Source organism: Schistocerca piceifrons, chromosome 5 (genome assembly GCF_021461385.2).
Source record: "Schistocerca piceifrons isolate TAMUIC-IGC-003096 chromosome 5, iqSchPice1.1, whole genome shotgun sequence".
In the NCBI taxonomy this organism is placed as follows: domain Eukaryota; kingdom Metazoa; phylum Arthropoda; class Insecta; order Orthoptera; family Acrididae; genus Schistocerca; species Schistocerca piceifrons.
The window spans coordinates 539781176-539801463 of record NC_060142.1 but is presented as its reverse complement, the minus strand read 5'-3'; the positions used below and the strand labels follow the sequence as shown (position 1 = coordinate 539801463).

General features: G+C 41.3%; 1 non-coding gene across 1 annotated transcript; it reads left to right on the top strand.

The window, feature by feature from the left end:
• The first annotated feature begins 19464 nt into the window (after positions 1-19464).
• Positions 19465-19538, top strand: Trnas-cga. The gene has a single exon. It is a non-coding gene; the product is annotated as a tRNA-Ser (tRNA).
• Positions 19539-20288: the final 750 nt, after the last annotated feature.

Below are 20288 nucleotides of genomic sequence, written 5' to 3'. Positions count from 1 at the left end.
TGTCCTTAGGTTAGTGCTGTAGCTTATGTTTCCTACTAGCAAAGACAGTCATGCTTCTGTTATGACCAGTTGCTAAGTGTGTCAACACACCTTGTCTTTCGCGCCAATATAGTTTTGCAGGTACGAGTAAAGGTAGTCATTAATGAATAAAAACTAACCGAGTGCGATGAAGACTGTATACTGACGAATCAGATGTTGATTACCATTTAGTTTCTGTATGGTATAGGATCCCCCCATGAACCATGGACCTTGCCGTTGGTGGGGAGGCTTGCGTGCCTCAGCGATACAGATAGCCGTACCGTAGGTGCAACCACAACGGAGGGGTATCTGTTGAGAGGCCAGACAAACGTGTGGTTCCTGAAGAGGGGCAGCAGCCTTTTCAGTAGTTGCAAGGACGACAGTCTGGATGATAGACTGATCTGGCCTTGTAACAATAACCAAAACGGCCTTGCTGTGCTGGTACTGCGAACGGCTGAAAGCAAGGGGAAACTACAGCCGTAATTTTTCCCGAGGGCATGCAGCTTTACTGTATGATTACATGATGATGGCGTCCTCTTGGGTAAAATATTCCGGAGGTAAAATAGTCCCCCATTCGGATCTCCGGGCGGGGACTACTCAAGAGGATGTCGTTATCAGGAGAAAGAAAACTGGCGTTCTACGGATCGGAGCGTGGAATGTCAGATCCCTTAATCGGGCAGGTAGGTTAGAAAATTTAAAAAGGGAAATGGATAGGTTGAAGTTAGATATAGTGGGAATTAGTGAAGTTCGGTGGCAGGAGGAACAAGACTTCTGGTCAGGTGACTACAGGGTTATAAACACAAAATCAAATAGGGGTAATGCAGGAGTAGGTTTAATAATGAATAGGAAAATAGGAATGCGGGTAAGCTACTACAAACAGCATAGTGAACGCATTATTGTGGCCAAGATAGACACGAAGCCCACACCTGCTACAGTAGTACAAGTTTATATGCCAACTAGCTCTGCAGATGACGAAGAAATTGAAGAAATGTATGATGAAATAAAAGAAATTATTCAGATTGTGAAGGGAGACGAAAATTTAATAGTCATGGGTGACTGGAATTCGAGTGTAGGAAAAGGGAGAGAGGGAAACATAGTAGGTGAATATGGATTGGGGGACAGAAATGAAAGAGGAAGCCGCCTGGTAGAATTTTGCACAGAGCACAACATAATCATAACTAACACTTGGTTTAAGAATCATGAAAGAAGGTTGTATACATGGAAGAACCCTGGAGATACTAAAAGGTATCAGATAGATTATATAATGGTAAGACAGAGATTTAGGAACCAGGTTTTAAATTGTAAGACATTTCCAGGGGCAGATGTGGACTCTGACCACAATCTATTGGTTATGACCTGTAGATTAAAACTGAAGAAACTGCAAAAAGGTGGGAATTTAAGGAGATGGGACCTGGATAAACTAAAAGAACCAGAGGTTGTACAGAGATTCAGGGAGAGCATAAGGGAGCAATTGACAGGAATGGGGGAAATAAATACAGTAGAAGAAGAATGGGTAGCTTTGAGGGATGAAGTAGTGAAGGCAGCAGAGGATCAAGTAGGTAAAAAGACGAGGGCTAGTAGAAATCCTTGGGTAACAGAAGAAATACTGAATTTAATTGATGAAAGGAGAAAATATAAAAATGCAGTAAGTGAAACAGGCAAAAAGGAATACAAACGTCTCAAAAATGAGATCGACAGGAAGTGCAAAATGGCTAAGCAGGGATGGCTAGAGGACAAATGTAAGGATGTAGAGGCTTATCTCACTAGGGGTAAGATAGATACCGCCTACAGGAAAATTAAAGAGACCTTTGGAGATAAGAGAACGACTTGTATGAATATCAAGAGCTCAGATGGAAACCCAGTTCTAAGCAAAGAAGGGAAAGCAGAAAGGTGGAAGGAGTATATAGAGGGTCTATACAAGGGCGATGTACTTGAGGACAATATTATGGAAGAGGATTTAGATGAAGATGAAATGGGAGATACGATACTGCGTGAAGAGTTTGACAGAGCACTGAAAGACCTGAGTCGAAACAAGGCCCCCGGAGTAGACAATATTCCATTGGAACTACTGATGGCCGTGGGAGAGCCAGTCCTGACAAAACTCTACCATCTGGTGAGCAAGATGTATGAAACAGGCGAAATACCCTCAGACTTCAAGAAGAATATAATAATTCCAATCCCAAAGAAAGCAGGTGTTGACAGATGTGAAAATTACCGAACTATCAGCTTAATAAGTCACAGCTGCAAAATACTAACACGAATTCTTTACAGACGAGTGGAAAAACTAGTAGAAGCCAACCTCGGGGAAGATCAGTTTGGATTCCGTAGAAACACTGGAACACGTGAGGCAATACTGATCTTACGACTTATCTTAGAAGAAAGATTAAGGAAAGGCAAACCTACGTTTCTAGCATTTGTAGACTTAGAGAAAGCTTTTGACAATGTTGACTGGAATACTCTCTTTCAAATTCTAAAGGTGGCAGGGGTAAAATATAGGGAGCGAAAGGCTATTTACAATTTGTACAGAAACCAGATGGCAGTTATAAGAGTCGAGGGACATGAAAGGGAAGCAGTGGTTGGGAAGGGAGTGAGACAGGGTTGTAGCCTCTCCCCGATGTTGTTCAATCTGTATATTGAGCAAGCAGTAAAGGAAACAAAAGAAAAATTCGGGGTAGGTATTAAAATTCATGGAGAAGAAATAAAAACTTTGAGGTTCGCCGATGACATTGTAATTCTGTCAGAGACAGCAAAGGACTTGGAAGAGCAGTTGAATGGAATGGACAGTGTCTTGAAAGGAGGATATAAGATGAACATCAACAAAAGCAAAACAAGGATAATAGAATGTAGTCTAATTAAGTCGGGTGATTCTGAGGGAATTAGATTAGGAAATGAGGCACTTAAAGTAGTAAAGGAGTTTTGCTATTTGGGGAGCAAAATAACTGATGATGGTCGAAGTAGAGAGGATATAAAATGTAGGCTGGCAATGGCAAGGAAAGCGTTTCTGAAGAAGAGAAATTTGTTAACATCCAGTATTGATTTAAGTGTCAGGAAGTCATTTCTGAAAGTATTCGTATGGAGTGTAGCCATGTATGGAAGTGAAACATGGACGATAAATAGTTTGGACAAGAAGAGAATAGAAGCTTTCGAAATGTGGTGCTACAGAAGAATGCTGAAGATTAGATGGGTAGATCACATAACTAATGAGGAGGTATTGAATAGGATTGGGGAGGAGAGAAGTTTGTGGCACAACTTGACCAGAAGAAGGGATCGGTTGGTAGGACATGTTCTGAGGCATCAAGGGATCACCAATTTAGTATTGGAGGGCAGCGCGGAGGGTAAAAATCGTAGAGGGAGACCAAGAGATGAATACACTAAGCAGATTCAGAAGGATGTAGGTTGCAGTAGGTACTGGGAGATGAAAAAGCTTGCACAGGATAGAGTAGCATGGAGAGCTGCATCAAACCAGTCTCAGGACTGAAGACCACAACAACAACAACAACATGGTATAGGATTATATTACATATGACTCCCAGCGTTAATGAGTAAGCGTCGGGATTACAGGGGTTAACTTGTTATCCTTAGATGCAGAGATCTTTTAGCCACGCTACTCGTTTAAGTTTCAATGATTTTGCGGTTCAACTTACTTAGTAAATTTTGAAAGGCGAGTTCTGTGGGCTCTAAATGCTCGCACTGGTGTACCAATAGCACAATAGTTTTTTTTTAAATATAGCTCAAATGAATTTCTTATCAAATAAAAAAAGATGTAGGAATTATTCGGGCATAACGTCCATCGAAGGAGAGGTAGTGACCGACGGAGCTGGCATTGGGAAGAAAACAGTACGAGTCTTATTACGAAGGAACACTACTTGCGGTTGCCTTAATCTATTTAGAGAGACCACCTAAACCCTAGATGTCTATGAACGAATAGAGACTTCTACTACTGTCAGACAAAATGCGAGGTAAGTGTGTTACCGTAATGCCACGTCAGTAGAACTAAAATAAATAACGAGACCATGTTATCCCATTAAGCCGAAGGTTCATTGAACCGGCAGCTATGGTTTGAGGTGTTAGTAGCCGCGGTATCCCCGTCGAACAGTTTAGCAGCCAGACGGCCTTCTGCAGACGCCGAGTTGATGGCGACGCCCGCAACATGCAGCGTAGGATTTGGTGACTATGAAGAGCTGCACGGTGTGGAGTATGGAGCCTCACGGTTGGCGAAGAGGCCGCTGCAGTGACCTGCCGACAAATTTAAATTTCACAATTAAAAACGTGATCACATTATGGTGGGTTGATATGACTTAATGTGTAAATAAAACTGCTAAATATCGTAGGATCGAAGCATATATAGGTCGATTTGTGAATCGATATTGTTCAGACTGCAAAACACACGCGAAGCACAGTTACTAGTTTATAGCTATTGGGACAAGTATAAAGCGCTTCGTAGGTATGGGCCAATAAAATAGTGCAATGACAATATTTTTGTAAATTATTCTGCTCCCCAGATGCAGGTTCAGCGAAGGGATGTTACTGTCGCCCTTACTCATCAACCCTAGGATACTGTAAATAATTAAATTATATATATATATATATATATATATATATATATGATTATTTATATTATTTTGTATTTTTTTATAATTTTTGTTGAACTGAATTGAGATCGATGGAAATATTTAAAAAATCAGTGAATATATTTAAACCATGATAAGGTGGCATCGGACATAAACTTTGAGAATTTCGTCGCCGTAAGGTGGTGGTTCGTGGGCCACGTTATTTCTGAGCTAAAATGAGGTAAATACTGAAAATACAGTTTCCATATAATTTTGAAATTTTAGCATCATGGATTAAACAAATAATGAAATCACGATAGCGTTAGTCATAACTGTAATCACTGAAGTGCACTATGCTACTTACATTGGGAATACAATATTAATCACTGGTGATAGGTTGATTATCCGCACGTCAGTATCTCGTCCGTGCGCAGTGGAAATTTCCTTATATAATTACTAGTATGCGCCCTGCAGTACGCAGTGACTTTTTATAAAATTAAAGAGTTTAAATTAGAGCGGCCAGTCTAACGCGCGAGGCTCTCCCTCGACTCAATTGCACATCAGATAACAGAAGAAGTAATTAACAAAAGACTAGACATCCTTTCTGTGTCTCACCAGCGATCACATGCGACCGCGCACAAGATAACTTGCATTGGCTTTCATGCTTTATTAAACAGGGTTCTCTGATTAAAAAAAATAGATTTACATGCTATGGCTAAAATTGTGCCTTTAAAACACCAAGTATAAATTATATCAATTTAAATCTGAAAACACTAGCAACGTCTAATTGCCCCTATCCTCCTCCATGAGTATAATTCCTTGTGATGAAATGAACTACAAAATCTTTATATCATGATGGAAGTAGTAGTTATAAGTATCAGGATATTTCTATCATTGTACTGTCTATTATACTGACCATTAAACTAAGTTCTACGCATAAATCAACCGAAAGAACTGACTATTGGTGTGTGCAATTATGCCAGAATCATAGAGCTTCTTACAAGAAGTTCTGCAAATGTTGAATTTCAGAGGGTGTCATGGATAATTGTATGACAGAAAAATAAACGTTGATGTAGTATAAAATAACGGAACCAAAGACCAAGTAAAGGCAGCGTGGGATGCTCAAGGTGAAGGTGTACTGAAAACTTGATAACTGTTTCATATGCGGGAGGAGATAGAGGAGCATGTTTTCTGAAAAGCTCTCCATGCTGTGAAAGTGTGGGGAACCGTTCTGTACCGTTGATTCTTGAGTTTAAGTAGAACTTATGAACACAAGAGCGAAAAAATATACTGCCGCTAAAGGACTAGGTATCTGCTCACAGTTCAAAACTGTTATTGAAGAACAATATTGCAAGCATCGTGATAATCGCCCACAGTTCAAGGTAACAAAATTTATAGTCGGCCATAGAATTTCGTGTTTTGTGGGCTTGTCGATGTACCTAAGCTGACAGCATTTCTGTGACACTAAAAACGTACTATTGTAGAGTCGGAAAAATAACGCAAACGCAGGTTATCGTTTTGAAGGGAGTTAACGATGTGGCCACGAAACGGGAAATACACTTAGCAACCGAAATCTACTGTTCTCTATAAAGATCGGAGTTTCACTCACCGTAGCAGTGTGGCTTTATTCTTCTCACTACAGTCGTCTCAGCAGTAGCTCGACAAGAAACGCGTCAATCTTAAACTGACGCACCTGTTGGAAAAGAACTTATTATTTTTCTGATATCCAACATGTGGAGTAATGTATGAAATGTGCTAGTTCCTAAAATGTCAGACTGTTACGAAGTGTTACATTTATCACGACTTTTGCGAGCTACATTTATTGATATTATATATATAGTGATTGATTTTAATATTCAAGTAACATCACTACTCTGTCCATGTCTGACCAACTAGTAATACTAACAAAATAGTAATATCTCTTCATCTCCAAGTTCTCCTCTGCGCGACTGGTTATTGAACTTCCTCTGGGAATTATGCCGAGTTGTCGTTTCTGTTGTACGCACAATATTTCAACGACTAACCGTGCCGTCTTCTTCATGTCGTGTGACGTTTCCCGACTGTTTGGTGTGCAGGCAGCGAGTACACGTAACAGCAAAACTCTCTGCACCCGAGGAAGGTGGCTGGGACGATCATCGAAGAATTGTGCTCAAAACGCAAACAACAACTTGGCAAAATACCCGGAAGTAAAGCATTAACTTCTATCACGTTCGAAACTGAGTGATCATGTGAACATGAAACGAAAAATTCACGTTGAAACTAAATGCTATTATTACCTATACAGATCTAGGATTTCTTCTTCTTCCTGCAGCCGCTTGAGCAGCAGCTCCACAAAAAAAGCGTCAAGTGTAAATTGACGCTCCTGTTGGAAAAGAACTTATTAGTTTTATGATATAGAGCTCGTTTATAATTCGAAGATAGAACTAGTTGTTAACATCTACAGGTGTTACGAAGTGTTACATTTGTTAAGAATTTGTGGGCCTGTTGATAGCGATAGTGAGTATATATTGATTGCCTGTAATAGCCAAGTTACACCTCTGTTCTTCCCACGTTCCTTACCACTATTCTACGAACGAAGTGTTAAGCTGGAACGTCAGAGGGCTACAGAGGAACTACTCGAGGTACAGCGTCGCCATGATCTTTCTATTCTGTGTTACAGCGGGTTCTTTCTCTGGAAAGGAATGTGAGACTGTGACAATTCTTACTAACAGTTCCAGTTTCTCTATGCTCTGAGTCCTCCGAGCTTTCGGCTAGACTATCAATTTTTTATTGTCTAATGCTAGAACTGGGGATATAATGTGCCAATAACATGGAGGAGACAAGCTGGGGCCTGTGGGACCTGGGGGAAAAGAGCAAGCATATCATGCAGCCAAGGGACACAACGTACCATTGTCCTGCAGGTGAGAAAGACATGCAATTGTCGGAAAAGGTGTGACTGGCCAATCATCGTACCAAGTCCCACCTCATACATATCACTTTCTCACACTGAAGTTACCCTGACTCCTATCCGAATAGGATACACTTCTAATGTCTTCACAATCTGGCGAGAAGACAACTAAATCTGTAATGGCTGTGGCGTAAATATTCTTACACGCCATATTTTCTGTGTGCGTTATCTTTTGATGAGAAGGCAGAAGTGAATTTAAGTGGAGACCAGCCATTTATTTTACTTGAAGTAAATTTTGTGTGTCTCTGGAGACGAGGTTGAAGGCTTTAGTGTGTTGTTGATTGACCAGCAAATGACATTTCGCTCCAGTGATGAACAAATCCATCCATTCGCCAGGGACATTCATCTGTGGCGGTATTTTAGATCCAGTCACGAAAACTGAAACGATCCCTCCCCAATGATGCCTATCTGTTGAGTATGACGTGGAGGTCGGTCGGTACCGTTGGGCCTTCCGAGGCTTGTTCTGACGTAATAAGTTATTTGGTTGGTATTTTAGATCATTCTACTAAACCAGTGAAACGCAGTCATATCACCAGGTATCGAAACGTTTTTAAATATAATTTTAGTAATTATGTGTCTGTGTGTCTGTGCGCGTGTGTGTGCAGGCGCGCGTGTAAGTAAGGTTTTTAGAGATTGTTCACATTTTGATTTTTATTGAATTTTTACTGTTTTAGCCCAGTGAACCTCACTTTTCTCATAAACGTACTGCTTTCTTACACGGAAACTGATATACAATCGTCTTAGTCAATACCATAGTAGAGATTCCTGTCTAACATTTATTATTTTTAATGACTTGTCACATGCGATGTTTATAGCGAACCGCAGATTCATTTACAGTAAAACGTGAGAGTCTGTAACACGTGTTGATCATCCTATGTACAATGTAGTAGCTCTAAAACTTCACTGCTTTGAGTATTATATCAGTAATGCAACATGACGAAGCTCACATCAAAAGTACCTCGAGCAGCGACCAAGTTCTTGTCCAGTCGCAGACCTTTCTCTTTCTCCCCTCCCACACACCGGGAGAAAAACGTCTTGATGCGCTGGAACATTGCTGCAACGATAACGGGCAGCACGTTAGATATCGCCAGACCATCTTCACGAGTAGATCTTATTGCGATGTCTCACAACTGCATATCGCATGGAAAAAATTGGGAGGTGATGTCATGTCTTTAAATTTAATTATTGTAATAAAAGCTGTCAGTGTTAACAAACGACCTATAATATCCAGATCGATTAAATATCAATGATTTACTTGAAGTTTATCCATTTATGACTGGTCAGGAATTCATTATTTTAATTCCTTTGTACTTTGTACCTAATAGATGAATTAAAATAACACTAGTTCTTCGATGACAGCCAAAGGTGTGTTCATTACGCGGTACATTTATTCTGCAATGAATAATTTTGTTTTAATGGCAGTTACTTAAAGCTATCATTATTAGACAGACAGACAGTACTATTAGCAAGACAGTACAACGCTACACTAGTTTCAGAGATACCGCAAGTTTAGTTATTTAAACTTCGTATTTTGCCAGACATTACGCCGCGCATTGGTTACTACCCCACGTTCCTTCAATATGGCACCGTGAGACAGGATCGGTAATTTAATTAGTGTGTACTTCAGGCAACGTCTTGTTGGTGATATGAAGTTATTGGTTAATTTTTCTGTGCAACAGTGTGTTGGTTTAATTCCCAAATTTCTCCGCAGTGTCTGACGAGATTACGATTTTTACAGCTACCCGTTGTCTGAGTCAGTGTATTCTCACAGGGCTGCACCTTTCCTTCTTTATGGCAGAGTCAACAACTACCTACGTTCAACACCAAACCTTGAAGCACTCTTCAGCGTCATGTGAACTAAACAACAACACGTACGAGGTAACATACATATTTGCGATTGAAAATTACTCAGCGATATCTGAATGAAGAAAACACAAGTACAGCTTATAAACTCCCAAAGGAATTAACATTTAACGATGCCCACGATATTAATTTAATTTCCTTGACTAACAGAAGGAGAAAATTATGACCCTACGCAGCTGGAACTCGTTTACGTCTTGTCTTCTTCATCACAGACGGTTGGATATAACAGATTCGGTGACAGAGAGAGATAGGTGACGTAGTTCTCGTTGTGAAACTCAATAATAAATTTGAGAATAGAAGATTCCAGCAATTGAACATCGCCAAAGCCTCAGCTAAGAGATATTAAAACTGCATCTGATTCTATACGGTAAATAAACAGGAGACAGTTAAGTCAGTGGCTCATACCTCTCGCCGATACATTGCACCTCGCTTCTGAAGCTGGGCGTTCGCTTCGTTCAAAGCTTCTAACAGTCCTCAAGAACTGTAAAATGTTTCTATATGAATCAAAACGGGTTTGTGTATTGTGTATTATACCTGGGACCTAGAAACGACAGAGAGGCTTCGTCCTGCCGTAACCCTCAGTGGTTCACAACCCCACAACAGGCCACAGCAATTCACCCATCTCACCACTGCCCCACACAGAAACCAGGGTTATTGCGCGGTTTGGGCCCCAGTGGAATCCCCTCCCCTGGGAGCCTCTCATATCAAACGAGTATAAAACCGCCTTAAAAACCATCCACAGGTTGGCCGGCACACTGGACCTCGACACTAATCCACCGGGAGGATTCGTGCTGGGGACCGGCACGCCTTCCCTCTGGGGAAGCAGCGTGTTAGACCGCGTGGCTAGCCGGGCGGGCTGATCACGGGTTTACTTCAAACTTAAACTGCAAAGCTCTGCACTGTTTAGCATCGTCGATATAAATGGTTAAACGAGCAGTGCTGTAAAATTTTAAATAAATTATTATATGTACCAGATAATCGTATTGCGACTGGGAGATATCTAGCAGTATCTAATGGAAACACCTGAACAGCTAATCATCTTCTAATGGATTTAACAGCTAACGACATTCAAAGGTATTAATTCAATTTCTTTAAGCAACAGGAGAAGAAGACTCTTTTGTTACTCTATGCAGTTGTCACCCGTTTCCAGAGTGTCTTCTTCTTCACAGACGAAAGTAAGTTCCAGCACCACGACTGTGCAATGATCGCAGGTAGGATGTACGTACAACTGATTGGTAACACATTGTGAAACTAAGTAATAAATTTGTGAAGGTGTGTGACGTGAACCACGTCAAAAACTCAGTAAAGTGGTTTGTTTCTAAAAGTCAACCCTCAATCTTTGAATCTGTATGAAAAATTAAGACAAAGCAATTGTCACATGTTGCACTGTACTAGTTACACGTTACGAAGTCACAACACGGCCCCTCCTAAAAGTTCAACTTGCCAGTACTTCTCCACTAAACTCGTAGTCATTTAAATGTTTGGACCATATCTGCAGATCATTCTGCATGATAAATTAATAAGGACAGTTAAGTAAATGGCTCATACCTCTTGCGGGCACAATGCACCTTGCTTCTGAAGGTGGTCGTTCGCTTCCCTCAAAGCTTCTAAAGCTATCCAAGAACGTGAAAATGTTTCGCTAATTGTGCTTGAAACAAACAATTCAACGCTACAACACTGGAATCAAAGTTTAAGCCTCTTTTACGCTATAACTCACACAAAGGATTCGTATAGACACCTCTAGTACTCGAGAGAATACGGAAGTAATTGCTAGGCAACGATCCTCGGTTTAGATGACACAACATTGTTGTTATTATACCCTCTGATCGACATTAAACAGTAACTATAGAAACAACAGAGCACATCATTGCATAGGAACGTCGATACCACTAGGTAAATATACACCGGAATAAAATTTTAAGTAATTTAAATCTATGTAAGACGAAATAATTATGCCTTCCAATTGAAACATATGCAGCAGTGACTAAATGATGAAAACACCCGAATAGCTAATAAACTCCCAGTGAATTTACCAGTCAAAAATACTCCAAGCTCTTAATTCGATTTCCTTAATCAACAAGAGAGGGATAATCATTTGTTACGGTGAAACATAACTCAGTATGACACCACACAGTTGGCACCAATTTCCAAAATGTGTTCCTCTTCACAGACGGAAGAAAATTATAGAAGCATGACCCTGTAATACAATCACAGATAGTTTTTTTTTATCGAAAATCGAGAAAAATCGCTGAGACCGCTATCATTGTGAAACTATGCATTTAAAGGGAATAGAGCAAGGTCCAAATCTACTCGTCTGCTTTGACTCAGGACGTCATATTTAGAGTAAAGTGGATAGTTAACACGACAATCACAGCTAACATTTAATAAGAGTCCGACGACGTTCTTCAAGACGGCGAGTGCAATATAGACCATTACGATCGAAAACAAACATAAAACATTTTTTGGAGATGGTGTTACACAGCTTTAATGAATGTTAAGAACTGCCTTGTGCAGTACACAGCGGTAACGGAATATTTTATTACAGACGATCGATTTCGGTCTAGAGTGAGATAATCATCGGGAACAAAAGCCGTCTCAGCTATGCCTTTGCGTAACTGGAATAGCAGTTAGCGAGTGTACATAGCTCCAGCTCTGATATTATCTGTATACATCTAATATTGGGGAAAAACGTCTACATGGTTAAATGGACGGATGTTAGGTATGTACAGCTAATATCAATGATGGAACCATGTACATTCGATAACTGCGATTCCAGTTTCTCAGTTGGAAGGCTGAGATGGCTTTTGGACCCTAGACCGAAATCGATCGTTTTTAATCAAATATACCGTTACAGCTGTGTATTGCATAATGCAGTTATTAACAAACAAAAAAGCATGTGAAGTATTTGAATCAGCAAATGAAATGAAAGTTCCGGGACAATAGCGTGAATGGGAGAGTTTTGGGTGGGGACAAACTGAAAATGCTTAATAAACCTAAGATCATCCCAGACTTTCTCTAGAATAGACCGAACGAAATATACAGTAAACACAAAATTAGATTCGAATGACTCGCTTGACCCATACAGATGCAACGAAGACACGAGTACTATACACACCTCCACAAACAACAACATAATCGGAAAATAACACACACACACACATTCTTCCGGAATGAATCAAACGAAGCCGCTTGGAGTGGCCGCGCGGTTTGAGGCGTCATGTCACGGATTGCGCGGCCCCTCCCGCCGGAGGTTCGAGTCCTACCTCGGGCATGGGTGTGAGTGTTGTTCTTAGCATACGTTAGTTTAAGTAATGTGTAAGTCTAGGGACCGATGAGCTCAGCAGTTTAGTCCCTCAGGAATTTGCACACATTTGAACATTTGAAGCAAGCGATAATACATGTTTAAAAAATGTAATCGCAGCATGCGCTGTACCTAAATAGCTCTAACAAAGACAGCGATACCAGACCCCCTAAAATGAGTCTAACGAACAGAAAAAATGCAAATACGGCAGAATTGGAAGCGAATTCTTCGCTTGACCTGTATACCTCAAAGGAAGACAGCGGTATCAGACACAGTCCCAAAAAATGACGTAATAAGTAAATAACATACAGAAACTGTTCCGTAATAAACCTAAAAAATATAAAAAAAACACAAAAGTGGTGTCGCAGTGTATACTGGGCCTATACACCTCAACCGAAAACAGTAATACCAGACTCATTCCCCTCCACACACACACAAATAACATAATGTAAGAACGACGCAAACGAGTTTCTGCAGAATAAATCGAACAAAAGAAACAAGAAGAGACATCCACGCACAACTGAAAACATAAATTTCGAGTGACCTCTATTGCTAAAACGACGAAATAGATACAAAACAATACCCTACAACACATCGACTTAATCGAAAAGTAACACATACAAATTCCTTTACAATAAACCGAAAGAAAATATACACAAAAAACTGGAATCACCCTCCAAACGAAAATAAACAGCTCATAAATCGGAAACAAAAAGTGACCATTAAATAATAAATACTATGTCCCATTCAACTAAACCAGTAGTACGAACCACAGCACAAAAACAATTATGTACCGCGAGATTGGGCCACGTTAAAAACAAATTGAGCCTCTTAGAAATTTCATATGCGTGGCGCCTCAGAGAGAGACATTTGAAATACGGCCAAATATGTAAATAAAAAAATTATAAATCAAATTACCACTCGTTTCACTCACAACCATTTCAGCTATGTATTTTGGTTACTGGAGAACTTCCACTCGACAAACTTGCCACATTACGAGTACAAAGACAGCTAAATAACTGTAGGAATAAACATGATAATCACGATCACTAAACGTTTGACTCATAAAAAATTATCCTGAGCTCTGAAGTTTCTGCCTGCCTTTACCCTGTTAAATCGTGCGAAATATAGAATAAATTGACAAATATTCGTCAGAAAACATAATAAACATATAATCGCTACTACTTTCTCCACGACGGTTTAAGCTGTGGTCTCAGGTTCCAACCAGACCAAACCCTCGTTTGTCACAGCGTATTTGGAATAACAACATAGTTTACAGACATCAGAGATTACACTGGTAATTAACACAACCACAGGTTAACGCTTAATAACAACCCGCTTACATCCTCCGCAGTATAAAGTCATGACGTCACACAGGATATCATGGGTCAAACCAGACGGGTGGAAAAGGACTGTGCGCTTCACCACGTTTGCTACTGTGGAACTGAGAAATTAGTTTGAAAATACAAGATGAAAGCACATGAACATCGCCAAAAAGTAAGAACAGAGGTCTTCCTGAATAAGGAAGCACTTAATATTTGAATCTCCACGAAAAATTAAAACGAAGTGCTATTTCACGTTATATCCTGTTAATAACTTCAGGTTCTGTAATCACATCACACTCCACCACATTCTTGAATTTGGTGGCATTTCTCCACTAAATACAGACATTTAAAAGCTTGCACGATATTCTAAACGCAGATGATTCTGCATGGCAAATAAATAGGTGACAGTTAAGTGAATGGTACGTACCTCTTGCGGGTACAATGCTCCTCACTTCTGAAGCTGGGCGTTCGCTTCTCTCAAAGCTTCTAAAGTTCCCCAGGAACTATAAAATGTTTCGATAGTTGTTCTCGGAACACAAAATTCAACGCTACAACTCTTGAATCAAAGCTGAAGCTTCCTTTACTCAATAATTCGCACAACGAATTCGTATAGGCACTTCTAGTACTCGAGAGAATACCGAAGTAATTGCTAGGCAACGGTCCTCGCCGGTAGGTGACACAGCATTGTTGTTAGCATGGCATGTCACCAACATCAAACAGGGACCGAAGAGACAACAACGCACATCATTGTATTGGAACGTCGACAGCAATGGTTGAACGACCACGGAAATAAAATTTTAAATAAGTTAAACGTATGTTGCAGCTTTTCAGAGTATAGCATCGCTTCGAAGCGACGTCGCACGCTCGTGTCCTCGACCCCGCATTCACGTAATATGTTTGTTTTCACAAAATTGATTCCCTCAGTTCAGCGAACTGCCACCTTCGTTCTATGTCCGTTTGTGTAATACCACTAACACTTTGTCTGGTGTATTAACTTCCTATATATTTCGGTGAATCTCTCCGTCATGAAAATGGAAGATTTGTCAGTGAGAGGCGCCACTACGAGAATGCAAATCATGTTTACTTTAATTACACACTGCAAAGGTCGTGAGGCAACCTTTGAGATTGAACGAAGTACGAATCCCAAAGAAAGCAGGTGCTGACAGATGTGAAAATTACCGAACTATCAGTTTAATAAGACACGGCTGCAAAATACTAACACGAATTCTTTACAGACGAATGGAAAAAAAATGGTAGAAGACTGGAGAAGATCATTTTGGATTCCGTAGAAGTATTAGAACACGTGAGGCAATACTGACCCTACGACTTATCTTAGGAAATAGATTAAGTAAAGGAAAACCTACGTTTCTAGCATTCGTAGACTTCGAGAAAGCTTTTGACAATGTTGACTGGAATACTCTCTTTTAAAATCTGAATGTGGCAGGGGTAAAATACAGGGACCGAAAGGCTATTTACAATTTGTACAGAAAGCAGATAGCAGTAATAGGAGCCGAGGGACATCAAAGGGAAGCAGTGGTTGGGAAGGGAGTGAGACGGTGTTGTAGCCTCTCCCCAATGTTGTTCAATCTGTATATTGATCAAGCAGTAAAGGAAACAAAAGAAAAATTTGGAGTATGTATTAAAATCCACGGAGAAGAAATAAAAGCTTTGAGGTTCGCCGATGACATAGTAATTCTGTCAGAGACAGAAAAGGGCTTGGAAGAGCAGTTGAACGGAATGGATAGTGTCTTGAACGGAGGATATAAGATGAACATCAACAAAAGCAAAACGAGAATAATGGAATGTAGTCGAATTAAGTCGGGTGGTGCTGAGGGAATTAGATTAGGAAATGAGAAACTAAAAGTAGTAAAGGAGTTCTGCTACTTGGGGAGCAAAATAACTGATGATGGTCGAAGTAGAGAGGATATAAAATGTAGACTGGCAATGGCAAGGAAAGCATTTCTGAAGAAGAGAAATTTGTTAACATCGAGTATAGGTTTAGGTGTCAGGAAGTCATTTCTGAAAGTATTTGTATGGAGTGTAGCCATGTATGGAAGTGAAACATGGACGATAAATAGTTTGGACAAGAAGAGAATAGAAGCTTTTGAAATGTGGTGCTACAAAAGAGTGCTGAAGATTAGATTGGTAGAACACATAACTAATGAGGAGGTATTGAAGAGAACTGGGGAGAAGAGGAATTTGTGGCACATCTTGATTAGAAGAAGAGATCGGTTGATAGGACATGTTCTGAAGCATCAAGGGATCACCAATTTAGTATTGGAGGCAGCGTGGAGGGTAAAAATCGTAAAGGGAGACCAAGAAATGAATACACTAAACAGATTCAGAAGGATGTAAGTTGCAGTAGGTACTGGGAGATGAAGAAGCTTGCACAGGATAGTATAGCATGGAGAGCTGCATCAAACCAGTCTCTGGACTGAAGACCACAACAACAACAACAGGAAGTTGATGTTAGTCAAGAGACGTTAACAGCTCCACACTGAATTTGAATGAGATAGTGTAGTAGGGGTACGAGAAGCTGGATTGTCGTTCTGAGATATTGCGGTCTGGGTGCGACTTCGTATGACAACACTAGCACTCTCGTGGTTATCCCACGCACCTTGACTGTAAATCTGTACGTCAATCTGGTAATTCGACCTGTTGTGCTGCCAGTCATGAACAGCATTCCAAAATATGTTATCCAACAGGATAACGCTCTCCCACACATTGCTGTTGTAACCCAAAATGCTGTACAGGAAGTAGGCATGTTGCTTTGGCCTGCTCGATCACCAGATCTGTCTCCAGTCGAGCCCACATGGGACATCATAAGACGACAATTTCAGCGTCATCCATAACCAGCATTAAGCGACCCTTTATTGACCGACCAAGTGCAACTCCGTCCCAGAAACTGACATCCGCCTCTTGTACAGCGTAATGCATGCACGTTTGCACGCTTGCAATCAACGTTCTGGCGGTTACACGTGTCATTGATATACCAGTATTTTACATTTGCCATCTCTTATCTAGTGCTTACGTTAATCTGTGCTCTTGCACTGCTAATCACTTAAATTGTTAACTAGACAAATAGACAAATATATTCGTTAATCTACACTACTGGCCATTAAAATTGTTACACCAAGAAGAAATGCAGATGATAAACGGGTGTTCATTGGACAAACATATTATACTAGAACTGACATGTGACTACATATTCACGCAGTTTGGGTGCATAGATCCTGAGAAATCAGTACCCAGAACAACCACCTCTCGCCGTAATAACGGCCTTGATACGCCTGGGTATTGAGTGCAACAGAGCTTGGATGGCGTATACAGGTACAGCTGCCCATGCAGCTGCAACACGATACCACAGTTCATCAAGAGTAGTGACTGGCGTATTGCGACGAGCCAGTTGCTCGGCCACCATTGACCAGACGTTTTCAATTGGTGAGAGATCTGGAGAATGTACTGGACAGGGCAGCAGTCGTACATTTTCTGCAACATGCGGTCGTACATTATCCTGCTGAAATGTAGGGTTTCGCATGGATCGAATGAAGGGTAGAGCCACGGGTCGTAACACATCTGAAATGTAACGTCAATTCGAACAAGAGGTGACCGAGACGTGTAACCAATGGCACCCCATACCATCACGCCGTATGGCGATGGCGATGACGAATACACGCTCCCAATGTGCGTTCACCGCGATGTCGCCAAACACGGATGCGACCATCAAGATGTTGTAAACAGAACCTGCATTCATCCGAAAAAATTACGTTTTGCCATTCGTGCACCCAGGTTCGTCGTTGAGTACACCATCGCAGGCGCTCCTGTCTATGATGCAGCGTCAAGGGTAACCGCAGCCATGTTCTCCGAGCTGATAGTCCATGCTGCTGCAAACGTCGTCGAACTGTTCGTGCAGATGGTTGTTGTCTTGCAAACGTCCCCATCTGTTGACTCAGGGATCGAGACGTGGCTGCACGATCCGTTACAGCCATGCAGATAAGATGCCTGTCATCTCGACTGCTAGTGATACGAGGCCGTTGGGATCCAGCACGGCGTCCCGTATTACCCTCCTGAATCCACCGATTCCATATTCTGCTAACAGTCATTGGATCTCGACCAACGCGAGCAACAATGTCGCGATACGATAAACCGCAATCGCGATAGGCTACAATCCGACCTTTATCGAAGTCGGAAACGTGATGGGACGCATTTCTCCTCCTCACAGTGGGCAGCACAACATTTCACCAGGCAACGCCGGTCAACTGCTGTTTGTGTATGAGAAATCGGTTGGAAACTTTCCTCATGTCAGCACGTTGTAGGTGTCGCCACTGGCGCCAACCTTGTATGAATGTTCAGAAAAGCTAATCATTTGCATATCACAGCATCTTCTTCCTGTCGGTTAAATTTCGCGTCTGTATCACGTCATCTTCGTGGTGTAGCAATTTTAATGGCCAGTAGTGTACACTAATTATGTTTTGGTGTTGCCATGTTCATTTCGTCAGTGTATTTTAAAACTTTATTAATACATGTAACTTATAAAATTAAAGTATGATTCCTCTTATAGATTTCAATTGGTAATCTCCTGAAAAGATTTTAGAGAACAAACTTTTAATTTCTGACTAAGCTGGGCTGTCTTAGAGAACAAAGACCCAATATTTCGTTTAGAAAGCGAGTCTTGCATCATGGAACTTTTTCTTGAGTTCCCATGCCACGGAATACTGGCAAGAAAGATACTGCGTAAATTCTCTTCCAAGTCATTCCCTGCGATGTCGAGGTCTCTCTGTGTATTGTATTGGCACATGAGAGATCCCGTGAATGTAATACTATCGATAAGTCATTAAATTAAAACAAATACGGTGCAGAAAGCAACGTAAACTGGAAAAAGTTTCAAGGACACAATATGAGCTATCACCCACACACCAGGAGCAGAGAACGAAGCAGTCGGTCGAGGTAGGAAGTCCCGACGTCACGTAGCCCTGTCTTCTCTCTCGCCGTCTCACGTCACAAGTTTCAGGTGAGGCTTGGTCTGATCACAGCTGGAGCTAGTCGCAACAGCCGAAGTCATACTAAACTCGGAAAACTGCTTTTTTGAGGAAAAAGATTTGGAAGGTAGGAGGCGAGGTACTGGCGGAAGTAAAGCTGTGAGGAGGGGGCGTGAGTCGTGCTCAGGTAGCTCAGTTGGTAGAGCACTTGCCCGCTAAAGGCAAAGGTCCCGAGTTGGAGTCTCGGTCCGGCACACAGTTTTAATCTGCGAGGAAGTTTCATATCAGCGCACACTCCACTGCAGAGTGAAAATCTCATTCTGGAAACATCCCCCAGGCTGTGGCTAAGCTATGTCTCCGCAATATCCTTTCTTTCAGGAGTGCTAGTTCTGCAAGGTTCGCAGGAGAGCGTCTGTAAAGTTTGAAAGGTAGGAGGCGAGGTGCTGGCGGAAGTAAAGCTGTGAGGAGGGGGCGTGCGTCGTGCTGGGTAGCTCAGTTGGTAGAGCACTTGCCCGCGAAAGGCAAAGGTCCCGAGTTCGAGTCTCGGTCCGGCACACAGTTTTAATCTGCCACGAAGTTTCGTTGCTTTTTTTAGCTTGTTTTCCTTACGCAATAATTTGTCTTAGTAGCTTGATAGCTGAGTAGCTATGGTCAAGTGTGCCGAAACGTGTTTGCTGTACTCTGGCCAAATCTGGGACATTTTTCTTGAAGTGACTTTCACCTTAATCGACGTGACAGCCATTGAGTGAGAGCATACGATGATGAAAGTGAGCAAACGGTCACCTCTAAAATCGTGTTGCAATGAGCGTCCTTTTCACTAACCTTTGTACCTGTAATTGAACGTCGACACTGACGGTTTTGAACCGAATAGTGTATTTAAACCACCACAAACTGAGAAATGTAACAATTATACTTTTAAGAAAGATTAGTAACTTGAAACATTGGGTCGGTCTGTGACAGTTTTCCGCTCTTTGTAATAACTCATTTGACTAGCAACTACGAACAAGGAGACCAAACCGCCAATACGTTCTTCCGTCGGCGCCTGCTGAGTGGAGAAGAATAAGATGAGAGCAGTGTCGACACGCAGTCAAGATAATGTTGCATCTCTTCCAGCTTATGTAACGCAGTATCACTGCCACAGGATTCCTGAACGTTTAACAGGGATATGTTAGCTAGTGAGGGCATCACACAAGTATTTACGTCGACTGCTGCAGCAAACGGTACGCAACTGCTAAATGTAGACAGAATGTACATGGACGTATACAGCTTTCCAACTGCAATGAAATGCCTGGCAAATATAATGAA